The sequence below is a fragment of the Hydra viridissima genome, unplaced genomic scaffold, assembly GCF_058129835.1.
Source record: "Hydra viridissima isolate aposymbiotic clone 2 unplaced genomic scaffold, HvirCarnegie_v1 scaffold_1, whole genome shotgun sequence".
In the NCBI taxonomy this organism is placed as follows: Eukaryota; Metazoa; Cnidaria; class Hydrozoa; order Anthoathecata; family Hydridae; genus Hydra; species Hydra viridissima.
The window spans coordinates 3,256,022-3,273,284 of record NW_028324300.1 but is presented as its reverse complement, the minus strand read 5'-3'; positions in this window follow the sequence as shown (position 1 = coordinate 3,273,284).

The following is a 17,263-nucleotide window of genomic DNA, read 5'->3' as shown; positions in this document are numbered from 1 at the left end:
AAGTATTCACTAATCTTCTTCTTTCTACAACATCGTACAACATATCACTTAAAAGTCAATGTACCATTGAACAATTAAAAAATTTCTTCAAAAACTGACCATTTTTTAAGTCAAATGATTTTTAATTCAAAACTTTTAAATAATTAAACAAATAATACTGCCAAATTTATCAAAGAAAAAAAAAACTAAACGAATGTTTAACTTACACAACTCTTTAGTTTATGTAGTTCCGTAAATTTGCTTTTTATTACGGTTTTACCGATCTCAAATGAGTCTCAAACTCATCAGAAGCGTGGAATTTCTGAAATTCGAAAAATAATATAAACTTTTGAAAATCACCATAGGTATTTGCGGAAATATTACAATCGTTTTTAAATTGTTATATTTGTTAATGTTTAAGTATATTATGTTTTTTATTTTTTAAATATTTTTAAAAGCTTGGTGAATTACCCCGGGTGGGGCAAAGCCCCAGCGACAAATTTCCGGATGGGGCTCGAGCCCCCGAGCCCCAGCGCGTTCTACGCCTATGACAATAATGCATGGTGGTGGAAAAAGTGCAATGGTTTAGGGTTGTTTTTCTGGTTTTAGTGGAGTTGGACCTATTTACCGAATAAATGGCATTACGGAAAAAGTGAATCCTCATACTGATAATAATATGCCTCTTTTATGGACATTTCAACAGGACAACGACCCCGAACACACCTCTAAACTCGCTAAAGAATGGTTTGAAACAAATCAAATTAAAGTAATGAAATGGCCGGCTCAATCACCTGATCTCAACCCGATTGAAAATTTATGGTACCAAGTTGAACTCTCCCTAAAACACAAAGGACCCTTCAAAAACGTCGATGAGCTATATAAAGCTATTGAAACCACGTGGAATGAGATTACACAAGAAAAAATTAATAAACTCGTAGAGTCTCTGCCGAGAAGATGTTCCTTGATCCTAAAAAGTAAAGGATATGCCATTAACAATTGATATTAACATTTTTTAGGGTAGTTTTAAAAAAGTTGCTAATGTTTTGGAGGACCACGTTTTTGCGTTAAAATACCGATACAAACAAAAATTCACGTTTTATTTTTTTCAAGTTGTCTTATTATGTTAAAATCTTTTTTCTTATATGTAACATTAACCTTTTTTTTCATTTAAAGCGTAATTAAAAAAATAAAATTGCTGTAATAAGTAATCAAGTGGAAAATTTTTTTTATTTTATTTGGTTGTTAATGTTTTGGAGGACAGTGTATAGAACGGCCATCATTTACCAGAGCAACAATTGAAGAACGCGTTTCTAGTGATAAATTACATTTCTTTGACATTTTATATTATTTTGTAAAATTTTAGTTTAAAAATAATCAAAATATACTTTATTAACTGGAAATTAAAAAATAATATCAAATTTTATTCAGCTATATAAAATATTTACTAAATTAGTTTATTAATCCAATATTTTATATTAACTTCAGCGAAATTATGCTTTGATGACAAAAGAACAGTTGAATTTTATTTACAAATTTTTTACTAAGTATGTTCGAGTTTATAATCCAAAAACGTAGAAAACATAGATTATGCAATGTTAAAAACACAGTATATCTTAATTGATTTTTTTTATGGCTTAAAACAATTTAAAAATTTAATATCAATTATTACAAGTTTACTTAACACATTAGTACAACTTAATCGAATTATTTTATGACTTATCAAGAATTTTAAAACTTAATATCAACTATTATAGATAAAAAACTATTAAAACTTAAAGTGACCGGAAACTTTTACCGGGCATCCGGGCAGTGTGTGTGTGTGTATATATATATATATATATATATATATATATATATATATATATATATATATATATATATATATATATATATATATATATATATTGTGAGGGCGGTGGATTTTATTAATTTTTTTCTATGTTAAGGATGTGATGATTAAATGTGACTATGGTGGTTGGTTCTATGTAAGTGTAATGGTAGCGCAAATATAGAGAGTGATAGAATGTTAGGTAGGACTGTCAGTGTGTAACGCAGATGTGGTAAAAGCGCGATAGGAGCATCAGACTTTTTAATAAAAATTGCTTACTCAAATAAAGCAGTAATAAAAATATTAATAATAATAATATTGCCTTACTTAAAATGAAAACAAAAATAAAAATATTTACGATTGATTTTTCTTCTCTTACTTATTTTTCGTAATAATTATTCTCAATTATTTCTCATCAATATTTATATTCTCTTAATATTAACTCATACAAATAACAATACATTAATACTTATAACAACGCAAATTGAAAGTTACTCAAATACATTTCCTTACCAAATCCTTCTCATAAGTTCCTCTTTAAATTGTTCATAAATTCTTTTCATTAAATTCTCTTTAAGTCTTCAAAAATCCTTTTCTTATAAAATCCTCTTTCAAAATCTCTTAAAATTCTTTTAAATTCTTTTCTCATATAATCTCTTAAAATCTCTTAAAACTTTTTCTTTCTCTTAAAATTCTTTTTAAAATCTTTCTTAAAATCTCTTTCTTAATCTTTAAAAACTCTTTTAAAACATTTCGTCAAAATTTTCCCGAAAACATCTCTCCAAAGAGAGGCCTCAAGAAAATCTACTAAAATCTCTCTCAAACAAATCAACAAAAAAAATCTCCCCATAAAATCTAAAAGATTTACTCAACCGTTCCTTTTCTATCTGTCCACAGGTGTTATTTTGAATTCTTGTCCAGACAATAGATTTCTTTTTCTTCAAGTTCGTTCAGTACTTTAGTTTCAACTGCTGAGTCATGGTATTCTTTAAAACAAGTTTTACTAGTTTTCTTTTTATCAGTCTTTATATCAGAGTGGCTTCAGAACTTATCTAGAAATTTATTAATTAAAATCATATCATTGTGTTTCAACTCGTGTTTGCGAAACAGTTTTAATCATTTATGGTATGACTTATTCATTTTTCATGTTATACGACATGTGTATCCACCTGGTGTTTTTTTTTTGGTTGACTCACTCTTTTCCTCGTTCGAATGAAGCGTGTGTGAGTCGGGAAAAACTTAAAGATAATGCTTAAATTTTCCTCATCTTCCCTTCTCACAATATATGTATGTATATATATATATATATATATATATATATATATATATATATATGCAGAGTGATGCAAAAATCTCTTTTCTATTTTTAAATGAAATATCTTTTAATTTGCAACTAATCTTTTTTCTTTTTCTTTACAGGGTTGTAAGTAAAATTATGGGAAATTTAAACATTAATGAATTTTTAATCTTAGAAAGAGTGAAGAAAATTAAGTTGTATATATGTAACACGCTATTAAATATATATAATAGCGTATTACATATATACAACTTAATTATCTATATCTATATCTATATCTATATATATATATATATATATATAAATGCATTCGATTTCTTACTTTTCCAAAGTATTTTGTTTATTATGTTTTATCCTAAAAATCTGTATTAGCCCTAATCACGCAAAATATGGAAACGTTTTTGTTTTAGTATCAATAACATTTTTTATTTATATTATAATAAAGATTGAAGTTCACAATACAATCAAGCATTTCAAGAAAACTGGTCAATATTGTGACTTACCATGACCTGGAAAGCCTAGAAAGATAGATGAACATAATGATTGTTGAAATTACGAGATTATCTATGTCGAACAGAAAATTAATAGCTCCACAAATAATGAGAGAATACAATGAAACTGCTGAAAAATTTGTTTGTTTCCGGACAATAAGAAACCATTTGATGAAAGCTGGGCTTAGAGGGCGTGTAGCTGCCAAAAAACCGTTGCTAAGGAAAGCAAATAAGGTGAAACGACTACAATGGGCTCGCAAACATGCCAACTGGACAATAAGTCAATGGAAAACAGTAGTATGGAGCAATGAGTCCCAGTTTGAATTATTTGGCAACAAGAGAACAATATTTGTATGCCGGCACCAGAATGAACGTTACATTCCGCAGTGCATTGTGCCTACTGTTAAGCATGGAGGAGGTTCAATAATAGTATGGGGTTGTTTTGCAGGTCACAAAAAAGGAGATTTGATCAGAGTTCGTGGAATTAAGAAAAAGGAGTAATACAGAGAAATTTTGGAGAATCATACCGTTCCATCTGCTCATCGAATGGTGGTTCGACGCCAGCCTTTTTTATGCAAGATAATGACCCAAAGCACAAATCTAAACTTTGTATAAATTATCTGAATCAACTACTACAAGAAAAAACCCTCACTTTAAAGGATTGGCCTGCGTAGTCACCAGACCTCAATCCCATTGAGCTTCTTTGGGATGAAATAGACCGGTATGTGAAGAAATTCCAAGTTAAATCTGAGGAACATATATGGGAGTTACTGCAAAAGGCTTGGAAAGCTGTAACCATGGAAACTTTAAACAAATTAATTGTTCGTATGCCAAGAATATGTGAAGCAGTAATGAAGAAACGTGGTGGTTATTTTGATGAACGCAAAGTTTGAAACTTGTGCAAAATAATAAAGACCTTATAATTTAACTTTTTAATGTTTGTTAAGTTTTCTATTTGTTTAGAAATGTTTGTGAAGAAAACTAAATAAAGTATATTTCATGAACTAATTTGTAGTTTCTTCATTCACTCAGATCGAAAAAAACCTAAACGAAAATAACTGATAGATTTAATTGATTTTTAATAGAATTACTATTTTCTCATCACTGGTCTCAAATTAATTGCTGCTAATGTAGATGTTTAAAACCAATCTCTTTCTCCTGAAACTTACTACACTGTGTTTCTGCGTGGTTATGTCTCAGATAGCGTGTATCAAACAACTGGTTATTATAATCCTGTTAAAACAGCCAAAAATCCCATAAGTGAGTAAGTTTAATAAGGCTATTAATTTTGATATTGAATGACGAAACTAACATAAAACTTAAACTGTCATCTGTTATTTTTGTGCAAATTAAGAAAAAAATGAGAGAACAAAGTGGCAACATTAAATCTTCTTTTTAATGCTGCCACATTGTTGAAATCTTAGGATCTAAAGATAAAAGAAATATTTAACCTCTTAAAAAAACTTTTTTTTAAAAAAAACTTTTAGAGTTTTTTTAAGAGGTCAAATAATTCTTTTACCTTTAGATGATTAGATTACAACACATTTAGATTCAACAACCCATTTATATCTCAGCGTTAAGGAATTAGAAACTTAACCTTTAGATGATCTACTATGTAAAACTCTGATATAAAAGTTTAAAAAAAAATAACTAAGAGGAATTAAATGAGTTTATAGCTCTATGAGCACAATTAGTACAAACCGATCACGCTATTTTTTCAATCACTAATCATGTCTTCCACAGAGAAACCATAAAAGTGGAGTGTTAAGGATGGAGCTAAGGATAACAACAGCTCCAGAGTCTATTCCAGTATTAGATGCCGTGGTGTCGCAGCAAACAGTTAATATTTGATCAACAATGTTGAAGTATTCTAGCAGATTCAAAGTTGCTACAGCCTGGTCACTACCTTTGGAACTTGCTGTCTGAACAACACCTAGCAGTACGTCATCTGTGTCATCCATATCAGGGGATGTAACACTCACCGCTATTCTTTCTACAGAAACAGTCATTTTCAGATCTTCTTCAATCTGGTTAACCCGTTTTCCATCAAAACGAACACATATCTTTTTTCCCTTTAGAGAAGTTATAATTTCTTGTCTGAGTTTATCTCCTACTGCCTCTATTTTTCGGAATCTCTTTCTATGAGCTGTACTTCTTGATAGAATAATATCTTCTAGATTCACACCAGCTTTATTGCAAATAGCAGCTACTATGGAAGTTTGTGGTCGTATTCCTACTCTGTATCGGGCGGAAACTACAGCAGTACAGTCAAACAGATCTTCAGCAATTACACTTATCATTATCTTAGATTTAGTAGAATGACTGAGTCTATTGGTAAATCTTCATCATCTAAAGAATCTAAACTTGGTTCCGATTCAGATTCATTTTCAGATGAATGCAAAGAAACCTCAAGGTCATTGGATTTTGCTGCACTCATTGTGGTTTTACCTTTACCTATTGCCTCCTCCATCCTCTTGAGCCTAATATTTTTATTTTCAACTGAATTTTGTAATACTTTATCAATTTCTTCAGTAGTATACATGTTTCGCTCTCCTTTTTGATCTAGATAGAACTGAATATCCTCATCTTTGGCATTCTTAGAACGAAAACGATCCTGATTAACTTTTTGTTCAAAATTTGGTAATGAAATATCAAAGAGTGTATTGCTCTCCTCTAAAAACTCTGTCTGTATCTTAGAGAAGTTGCCTTCACTAGAGTTCCAGTTCGATGATTTGCGATGATGCAAATTTATGTACTTATTAAGGAGCTTTAGTATCTCATCCCTGACACTGGATCCACTGATGATAAAATCTTGAAACCCTGCTTTCTTCCAAGTGTCTATTACAGCGGAGGCAACACATCTTTGTTCAGAATTCTTGCAGAAACTATCTTTACAGATCAGATCCCTGTTTTCATGTTTCTGAAGGTAGGCTACTATCAACTTAGTAGATTGAAATCTTATAGATCTAAAATAAAAATAGACAAGTATTAATCATTATGTTGTTTTTTTTCTTACATAATTTTTTGCCTCATTGTGTCTCATTTTTAACACTTGTAGGGGAGGGGGTGATATTAGATTAAATCTGTATTGCATAAAATAGACCATTTAAAAATTTTATCATTGTTTCATAGTATATTTATATAACAATAATAATTATTTGTTTTACCTGGGAGATTTTAGAAACTGGATGTATCTAAGAATATTTCCAATGGTTGGCAGCTGGTTTATTGGAAGCCCATTGATTGTGTACTTTAAGAGAAAAAGTAGCCTCCTTGGATTTGTTGACAGGCTGTTCTTTCTCTTCTCACTCTTATTTTTTTTTTGTTTTTTTTGAGTAGGACCCATTTAAGTTATTAATTTTATTATTAGTTAATCCTAAAACAATATTAAAAAAATTTAGTTCTAATTTCCTCCTAAAAAAATTACTTTTTATGATACAATTTTCAAGTAAGTATATGTATATTGAAGATATTCATAACTATTACATAATTATATATGAAAAAATTAGTTCTTATTTCAGTAAAATAAGTTTCTAGTTATTACTATAAGCTGTTAAAATCAAAATAATAAACAAAAACCAGTTAAAAGAAAAACAGTATACAGAAAACACAAGGGTTGTTTAAGTAGTCATTATTATCAACATTTTCTGTGAATCAGGCTTCAATGAACGTTCTATTAAAAAAAAAATGTCAGATGGATTGATTCTTATATAGTCTAAAATCATTGGTTTTCAAATCGTCCAGGGTAAGGGGCATTAAAAATGTAAAATTATTAGGTCCGCATCTAAAATAGTGTTATAAAATGTCAAATTTTATCAAAAATGAAGAAATTTAGATTTTACATATAGCTGAAATTGACCTCAAAAAAAAATTTGCAGTTTGTGGTTGCAGTTCGCTGGTATGATAACAAATCAGATAATTTAGTGTTTTTATATATAAGCATTGAACCACTTCACACTGTTCGTAGATATAATTGTTCACTGAAGCAAAAGATTAATGTAAAGCAGCCCGACATCATTCATGTATATGATCAATATATGGGTGGCATAGACAAGTTAGATATGATGTGTGCATTGTACAAGCCAAGACTAAGAACGCGGAGATGGTACATCTATATTTGGTTTCATACAATTCAAATTGCTCTTGTAAATGCATGGTTTCTGTACCGGCGCGACTTGAAGGTATGTAGACCCGATGCTCAGTTCATGCAATTTAAATGTTTTCTTGCAGAAGTTGGTGAGAGTTTGATCAAAGTTACTTCATCTTGTGGAAGACCATCCTTAGATAGTATCCTACAACAACCTACAAAGGCACCTCGGGTTCAAGGAAATCCCTCAAATGACTTAAGAAAGGATGGGTTTGACCATATGCCATGCTACAATGAAAAGCGACAGAGGTGTTTGTCCTGCAAGTCAGGACTATCATATATAAGCTGTAAGAAATGCAATACATGGCTTTGCCTTGACAGACGTCTTATTAAGATGTGTTAAAGACGTCTTAAAATGGTTGTCGGAAGACGTCTTAATGAGGTGTGAAAAAGCCGTCTTAAACTCGTCTTTAACTAGTTGCAGACGTCTAGACGAGTTAAAGATAAGTTACAGACGTCTTAAAGTCGTTTTATGTTGGGTGGGATGTACATGTATATACATACGACATAAAAATCCGACATTTCAAATCCTTAATGAAAAATTGCAAGATATGAAAATGTCAGACTATTAGTGATATACATATATAATCAACATTGTATTGAAAAATCAAAAACAAAACATTTGAAAGTAAAATGACAAAGATTTTTTCTGAAAATATAGTAATTTACATATTACAACAAACTATATATTTATATATATGTATCAATTGGGTTTAAAGACTTAGATAACAAAACCTTTATTTCTACGCTATATTTAATAAATCAAGTTTTACTTTATGGATTACATCACATAGTTTTTTACCATTTTAGAATATTTGTTTTAAATGTTTTTCAATAAATTGCAGCTAACATTTAAAAAATGGTCAAAGGTATTAAAACATCTTTGACAGTATACAACTTTAAGTTAATAAATAGGCATAATTAGTTCACTTATGTATTTAAAAAAATATAAACATACATATCAAATACAGCCGCTTTTTTACAGCAGAAAAAATTATATATATTACACACGTAATCATATTGTAGTCAATACTGATACCCATGCCGTAATCTTTAGGATACATGGCGCAACATTTGAGACCCATGCGAAAGTCATGCGAAAGCATGTATAGATTCATATTTAGTACATTATTTTTCATTTATATAGACACATGGCACTGCGTGGTTAAGAGCATACTACCTTGAAAAACTATACTGAAACCCATACTGTAATGATTAGGATCCATGGTGCGATCGTTGAGACCCATGGGAAAACAATTGGAAGCCATGGTAGTTGCACATTGTTAAAATCTATTGTTTTAAACAATAGAAATTTAATCCTCTTAAAGTCTCGTCTAACCAATCTTTTTGGTCTCGTCTAACCAATCACATCAACTTCCTTTTACTTGTTAAAGATAACAGCAATATATATATATATATATATATATATATATATATATATATATATATATATATATATATATATATATATATATATATATATATATATATATATATGTATATAAATAGAACCAGGTTTTAAGCTTAACTTTATATAGCAAGACATTCTTAATATTTTAAGAAATAACGCGGATGATGATATAGAAGTTGAGATCATTTACTACCTGCTTTAGTTTAAGTATAGCCTGAAATATTTAAAAAGTAATACAAAATATCAAATAGTTTTATAGCTTCCTGGAGCGCAATAGTTCCGTGTTTAGTGAACTACTTCATCTATAATATTGCTGCAGTCGTGCAGTTTATGAATATTATAGAACTATATATTTTGGCTTGCTTCATCAGACACAATAGCCCTTACTTTAATATAATGTATTCTAATATCGTTATATATTTATATTATATTATATATATATATATATATATATATATATATATATATATACATATATATATATATATATATATATATATATATGTATTTCACTTTCACACTCCCCTATTTTTATTGCAGATTATAAAAGATTTTGTTTAACAACGCAAATATATACAGTTAAGAATAAAAAACTTAAAATGAATATAAATACAACAAAGAGAAAAAAAATTTGTTACACTTTTAAAGAATTTAGCAAAGCTTATTTATTAACATAATATGATTTACCAGCTATATAAAAAGTTAATTTTATTTGACAAAAACAAGTGGGTTGTTATATGCTTATTATAATAAATGAAATGATGATCTAATCTTCGTTTTTTTTTGAATAAAAATCTAACGGAAATAGATATCAAAATAATTATTTGTCCGATTTGGTAAATAGGTTATTTGTTAATAGAATAAAAAGAAGTAGGTTTTGACTCATTACCGTTTGCTTAGAAATTTCATTAAAAGGTAGGTGATAAAAATTAAGAGGTTTCAGAAAGGTTTAAACGATTTTATTTAGGATCAATTATTTGCTAATTAATTGATAAATCCGCTGCGAAATTTTTTTTCGCAGCAAATTTATCAATTAATTAGCAAATAATTGAGTAGTTTTTCAATCAAAAAATTCATCACAACATCATCAGGCAGCTTTTAATTCATTAAAAATCAACTTAAAATATTGTGAATTTCAAATTAATTTCAATTGCGTGCAAATGGGTCGAAAATCAGTTTCTAGTGACATCAAATGGCAAGTTATTGGTATGACGAGGACAAAAAATCGCACAAACGTTCAATTAGGCAAAATACTTAACATTTCTGAATATTGCGTTAGAAAAACCATCAAAACCTGGGAACTTACCAAGGACGTCTCCGACATGCCGCGTACTGGGAGACCATCCAAACTCAGCAACCGTGACAAAAGTGGTATATTCAGAATGAGCAGAGAAAACCCCAGACTCAGCTACAAAAAGCTAGCACAAATATTCAATGAGTCAAAAAATAATCCAAAAGTTAGCAAAGAGCTCGTGAGACGAACATTGTCGGACAAAGGTATTGGAACGTACATAGCTGCTAAAAAACCTATTCTTTCAATCACGGATAAACGTAAACGACGAGTGTAGTCCAAAGAAAGGCTGGACTGGTCTGTAGAACAGTGGGCAAAAGTTATTTGGAGTGACGAAGCTAACTTTCAAGTTGTAAACCGCAAGGGAAGAATCTGTCAAAAGATTTGCAACTGAGAAATATTCAGACAGGTTTTTGCAACATCGTCGACAAGGCGGTGGAGGTTCGGTTGGCATCTGGGGATGTTTTTCTCACAAAGGTATAGGATTCTGTGAGCTGTATGAAGGCCGAATTAATCAATACACCTACAAGAACACATTGGAAACGTGTTTAGTTCCATCAATCAGACACTTGTATCGCAGAAGCAAGCAATTCATCTTTCAACAAAACGGGGCTTCAGCTCATACAGCACACTCAATCAAAGAATATTTTTTGAAAAAAAAGTTCAATGTGATGCCCTAGTACCCTAGATCACCAGATCTCAACCCAATCGAAAATATTTGGTCTTGGATCGACAATCAACTGACATACCATGAAATTCAATCAACTCAGCATTTAAAGCAACTTTTGAATGAGTGCTGGCTGAAGGTACCTCGCGTGATGTGCATGAAATTAGTTGAATCAATGCATAAACGAATTTATCTTTGCTATAAAAACAAAGGAGGACACTTCAAATATTAATTTCGCTTTTTTTTCATTTTTTGTTTGAATGTTGCAATTCGTTTAAACTTTTGTGCTTCTTATTTTTCCTAAAAGATTTTTTGTAATAGCTTTTTTCTAACTAAATATTAAAATTTTTATAACATGTTCATATTCGTTTTAAAGCTAATTACTTTTTCTTTAATAAATAAAAAAAATTAAGTCGATATTATTTTACAGTTTTTCTTTATTAAACAAAAACCTAACATACTTGATAAAAACTCTGCAATCGTTTAAACTTTCGTGAATAGCTGTAATAGGTTGCACGTCCATCACTAATACGTCCTTGCTTTAATTCCTTCCTTAATTGAGTCTTTACGTCTTTAATTCCAATTGCGGAAGAATCACAAGGATTGCGTGGTCCAAAATTATTTGGTCTGACAATAAAATTAGTTGTACACACTGTTAAAGTTAGAGCTTTCCTCTGTGATGTCCCAGCAAGATCATTTTTAAAATGCACTGCTGCTCATTCTGGATATCATTCTTTAAAAAGGTGCATTATCAAAGGTTCTTGGGAAGTAAGGTTAGTGTTTAATGAAGAACAAGAAATTTGCAAGCGGACAGATTACAATTTTAGCTGCGAGTCGTATAAGCAACATCAGAAATAAAAGTTTCCTCTTTCAGCTGCTGGCATTAAATGTGTTTCCGGATTCTGCTTTGACGATATAACCTTGATATGTCTTGGGGTTATTAAAAGAATCTTGAATTATTTCCGTAAAGGTTCGGTGACCAGGGTATCACAAGCACTTATTTTACAGATTTCTGAGAAACTGATCAAATTTAGAAAATAAATTGTTCGCTAGTGATAAATTTCAACATGGATGGACAGAGAGGTGGAAAAAGAAGTTTTAAAGAAAAACCTAACTTTATAAATGTGTAATTGGTAAGTGTCTTCTAAAGTTGCTTTCCAAAAAAACAATGACTTTCTTGACCTATTATTGTTTTATTAATTTTCTCTTTTTAACGGCTGTTGGAGAGACATATCCAAAGGAATCGGAGAAGACAGTCCATAAATTTATTCAAGGTATGTTAAAAAACGCACGTAAAAAAAGAATTTGATTCGCCAATAAGTTGTCATCCGTTATGTTCGAGAGAATATTCTAGAATCAGAAAACGTTGGAACACTCTAGAATGCAAAAGAACGTCATAGAATCTTTCTAACTGCAGCCATTCATTACCTGAAATCTTTATTGAAAGGTAGCCTAAATTTTACGCTCTTCAACAATGCCTAAAATGCAGAATTGTCTGAATCAATTAGAAAATCAATTATTCAGCTGCACAGAGATGGTTTTAGATATAGAAAAGTTTTATCTGTGTTAAATATCCCAATTTCGAAAGTTGGTGATACTGTTCGGAAGTGGAAATCCTTCGATCTTTCGACTAGTCTGCCTCGTTCAGAGCGTCCTAAAAAAATGTCTAACCGTACAGCTAGGAATTTAGTTCGAAAAGTACAGAATAATCCTCGACTAACTCGCTCTGAATTGCAAAAGGACTTGCAATCATCTGGGACAAATGTTTGCAAGAATACAATTAGGACAGTTCTTCGAGAGAGAGGATTCCACTCTCAGTCACCAAGAAAAAACCCTCTCTTGAAAGGAAGTTCACGTAAAGAAACGCCGGAACTTTGCTGAAGAGCACTTGAGTAAACCTTCAAGCTTTTGGGATAAAATATTATGGTCAGATGAGACTAAAAAAGAGTTGTTTTGTCAGAACTGTGTCATTCGTATTTGGAGACAGAAGAGCTCAGCGTTTCACCCGAAGAATACGGTCCCAACAGTGAAGTTTGGAGGCGGCAGCATATTGTTTGGGGTTGTTTCTCTTCTGCAGGCCCTGGGGTATTGGAAATCATAGATGGAAGGATGAACTCCGAATGTATCGGGGCATTCTTGAGGGATGTCTCGTGAAGTCAGCCAAAAAATTGAACCTTCCTCGAGGTTGGATATTCCAACAAGACAATGACCCTAAGCACACGGCTAGGGCAACTCGTACATGGTTTCAGGACAGGGAAATTGACTTATTAGAATGGCCAAGCCAATCACCTGACCTCAATCCAATTGAAAATCTGTGGCGGGAATTGAAATTGAGGGTACAGGAGAGAGATCCAAGAAATCTTATCCAATTGAAAAAAATATGCAAGGAAGAGTGGGCTAAAATTCCTATTAGCATATGTGATAACCTTGTGAACAAGTATTCCAATCGTTTAGAAGCAGTTTTGGCTGCTAAAGGTCACATGACGAAGTATTGAGTAAATTTTTTACGATGTGTTGGATACTTTTTGAACCTTAATTTTTACAAAATTGCAATTATCAAGTCAATATTTGATAATAATGTTGTTTTGATATAATATTTGTATTTCCGATGTAAAATTACATTAGAATAGTGTTTGTTTATGTTATTTTGTTAAATAAGCTTTATTTAAATAAAGTTTTTCTTTTGTGTCGGATACTTTTCGCACCCACTGTATATATATATATATATATATATATATATATATATATATATATATATATATATATATATATATATATAAAAGCACACTCACACAAACACTCACACACACTACCGACAAAAAGTTTGAGGCAGGCTAGGAATTTTTAAAAATAAGTGAATAAACAAAAGATGGCTGTTCTTCTCGCACATTCCTATCAAGTTCTCCCCACAACAACTTGATCGGATTAAGATCTGGTGATTGTGGTGGCCATTCCATTATATTTAATATTTTCTGGCTTTAAAGATCTGCTAAATAAGTTTTGCATATTTTGCTGATATGTTTTGGATCATTATTGTGCATAAAAACATACTGATCGGAAAATAACCTCTCACCAGAAGGCAGCATTTGATGTTCTAAAATTTCTTTGTACACCTCTTTTGTCATAATTCCTTCAATTTTGTATAGGTTTCCAATATTCCCCCCACCAAACCATCCCCAAACGACCACAGATCCACCCCCATGTTTCACAGTGGGTATTAAACATTCTTCCGAATACCTTTCCCCTGCTAATCTTCGCACGAAAACACGTTTTTGAACCAAAAACTTCAAACTTGGATTCATCTGTCCAAAGGACGTTTTTTCCATTCTTCAATTGACCAATGTTGATGACTTTTAGCCTAATTTAGTTTTTTTGTCTTATTAATTGGTCTTAAAAATGGTTTACGAGTAGCTGCACGCCCACGCCTTCCAATAACTCCGAAAGTCCAATTGCCGATTTTTAACTATATGTGAAATATCTAAAAAAAAAATTCTTTCACCAATATGTGATTGAATATATAAAATTAAAGAATTTAGTTGACTGTAAAGTAGTGGATTAAAACCAATAACATAACGCCTCGTGAATTAAATACTTGCACAACAAGAACGGCATAGAGGAAGAACCTTAACACACTACTCAGGCTCCTTATCGAAAGAATTTAACCAATATTCAAATCTTTATACAAACTGTTTTAAAACTTTTTTTTAGTTTTTGCTTTTCACTCACGTGATATGAGTTACGTGAGTAATAATATCATTCAAGACTTTTATCTAAACACTTTTTCTAGGAAAAAAATTAAAGCTTTTGAAGAACAAATCCCCAGTGAAGGAGTATGTTTCATTTGTATTATACTGTAGCTGTTTAATCAATGTGTTGTTTTTTTATTGCTGTTTTATTTTTGTTTTTTTTTTCAGATTGTTTCGTCTACTTTTATCATTTATTCTTACCATTTATTAAATATGACTTTGTAAATAGGAGAAGAAGAGCGAGCAAGAAATGAACAAAATTTCTAATAGTTATCAGGCAATTACAATCGTCAACTCTAACAACTCGGATCAAGGTTTATCAGAAGGAATTTAAGAATGTGTAATTGATAATTACTCCTATGAGAATATCAAAAATACTAATTCATTTAATGATAATAGCGATAAAATGCTAAGAACTCTTTCAATAACAAATTCACATTACGACAAAAAAAATAATTATGGCGAGGATAAAGTTAATCATGATTATTTGGACTTATGAATCAATTGTATTGATATTTTAGTTTCTATTTTAAATACAATTTTTTTTTTGTATGTTTTTTTCTTTCATTTTTTTACAAAAAATAAATTTATAGTTGAACAGAGATTGATTTATTATTATCATAGTTTTAAAGCTTTAGATATTTTCAAAAAAGCTGCTCCTTATGAGAATTGATCTTATGATCAGGGTCACCGAGAAAAATCAGAGACCATAAACTCAAATTATTTATAAATAATTAAGGATATTAGTTTATAAATAAAAAGAAACTTTTTTCTTACACGCACGCGCGCACACACACACATTCACCCTTAAAAGATAGTTACAAAAGCACTAACTCTGGATATTTGTTGTTTGACAATTAAAATGTGAAGTTTATAAAATAAAAAATTTTTCATCTCGGTATTCAAGTATTTTTTCGTTCTCGTTCAAGTATTGTCATACCATTTTTCAGACAATAAGTAGTTTCTTACAAATATTAAACTGATATCTGCTGCTGTCTCCATTTTTATTTCTTTAAGTGAAATGGATTTGGGTGTCAATATTTGTCACTAAAAAAATTACATCAGCTGCTACTGCATCAATGATCCATTATATACTTGGCATAAAATATAGTTTTTTGAAATAATATCTGCGCTACTTTCCCCCTTCTTTTTAACATACTATATCGACTTCGTATGCCAGCAATTTAATTTCCAGGCATGCAATGTAAAATAAGTTAAAGATATTTAAGAATGCGTTTAACTTTGATAGATTTTTACAAATAGATTCATAAGAATAAAAAAACTTCAATGATTTTTACAAATTGTATAGATTCATAAGAATAAAAAAACTTCAATGATTTGTTGTCCACTTCAACGTTAAACCTTTTTCCTATTTAAACATAAACGCAGCTTTTCAATACCCCATATGAAAGCACAAACGTCTTTTTTCGTATTTTTAACCAAGCTGAACAAAATAATCTACTTATATAGTATATTGGCTCCATGTCGATACATTTGATATGCGCAATCGTTTTTCCTATTGCACAATTACTCACATTTATATTTAGCTGTATATTTTTTTGCGGAGCATCAAAAGCCAAAATAGGTTCACTTGATAATTTGTATCGGCAAAAACAAATTCACTCGATGAAATATGTTGAAAGAGTCATTATGTTTTTCTTCCCACCTAGGCTTTAACATTTCATTGTACTGCTGTCATTTTGTTGATGATTTTTTATGGGTTATGTTAGTTATGGAAAAATAATTGGTGAATGAAAGGGCTAATGAATCTTGACACAAAAATGAAAAAAAAGGTTATAAAATTTTCCTAGCTCACATACAGTTGAAGGTGCTCTCTCATTCTGATGATGGCCTCTAAGATGCTGATATCAGGGCTAATGCTATTTTTGGATATTTGTATGAAACACCGTAATTTTTTTTTTCTTTTGAGCAAAAAAGCACTTTACTTTTATTTAATTTAAAACTAATGCAAGCATTTAAAAAAATAGCAATTCTAATTTCCATTAAAAATTCAACTCATCTGATGGGTATACTATTTGATACTGATAAATTTTACTCCTATTTTACCGTTACTTTGCTCTATAGTTTTTTAAAATTTGAAACAAAAAAGTATATATATATTGTTTTTATCTATGTGAACAACTCTAAAACATCTAATTACAAAAAAGTTGCTAGGGTAAGACTTACAAAACCAGTGTCTTAAGTGGTACCATCTTGGGCTTAAGTCGTACCTACCTAAAAATGCAATTATTAGGTATTTATTTAGACTAAATTCATTAAGAATATTCATTTTGTTAAAAGCTAAGATTCAGTAGCGAAAAAAAGAATTCAATAAAGAATTAATTTTCAATAAGCACAGGCATCACACACATATTTCTTTATTTTTTTGTGAGCTCCTGCGATTAG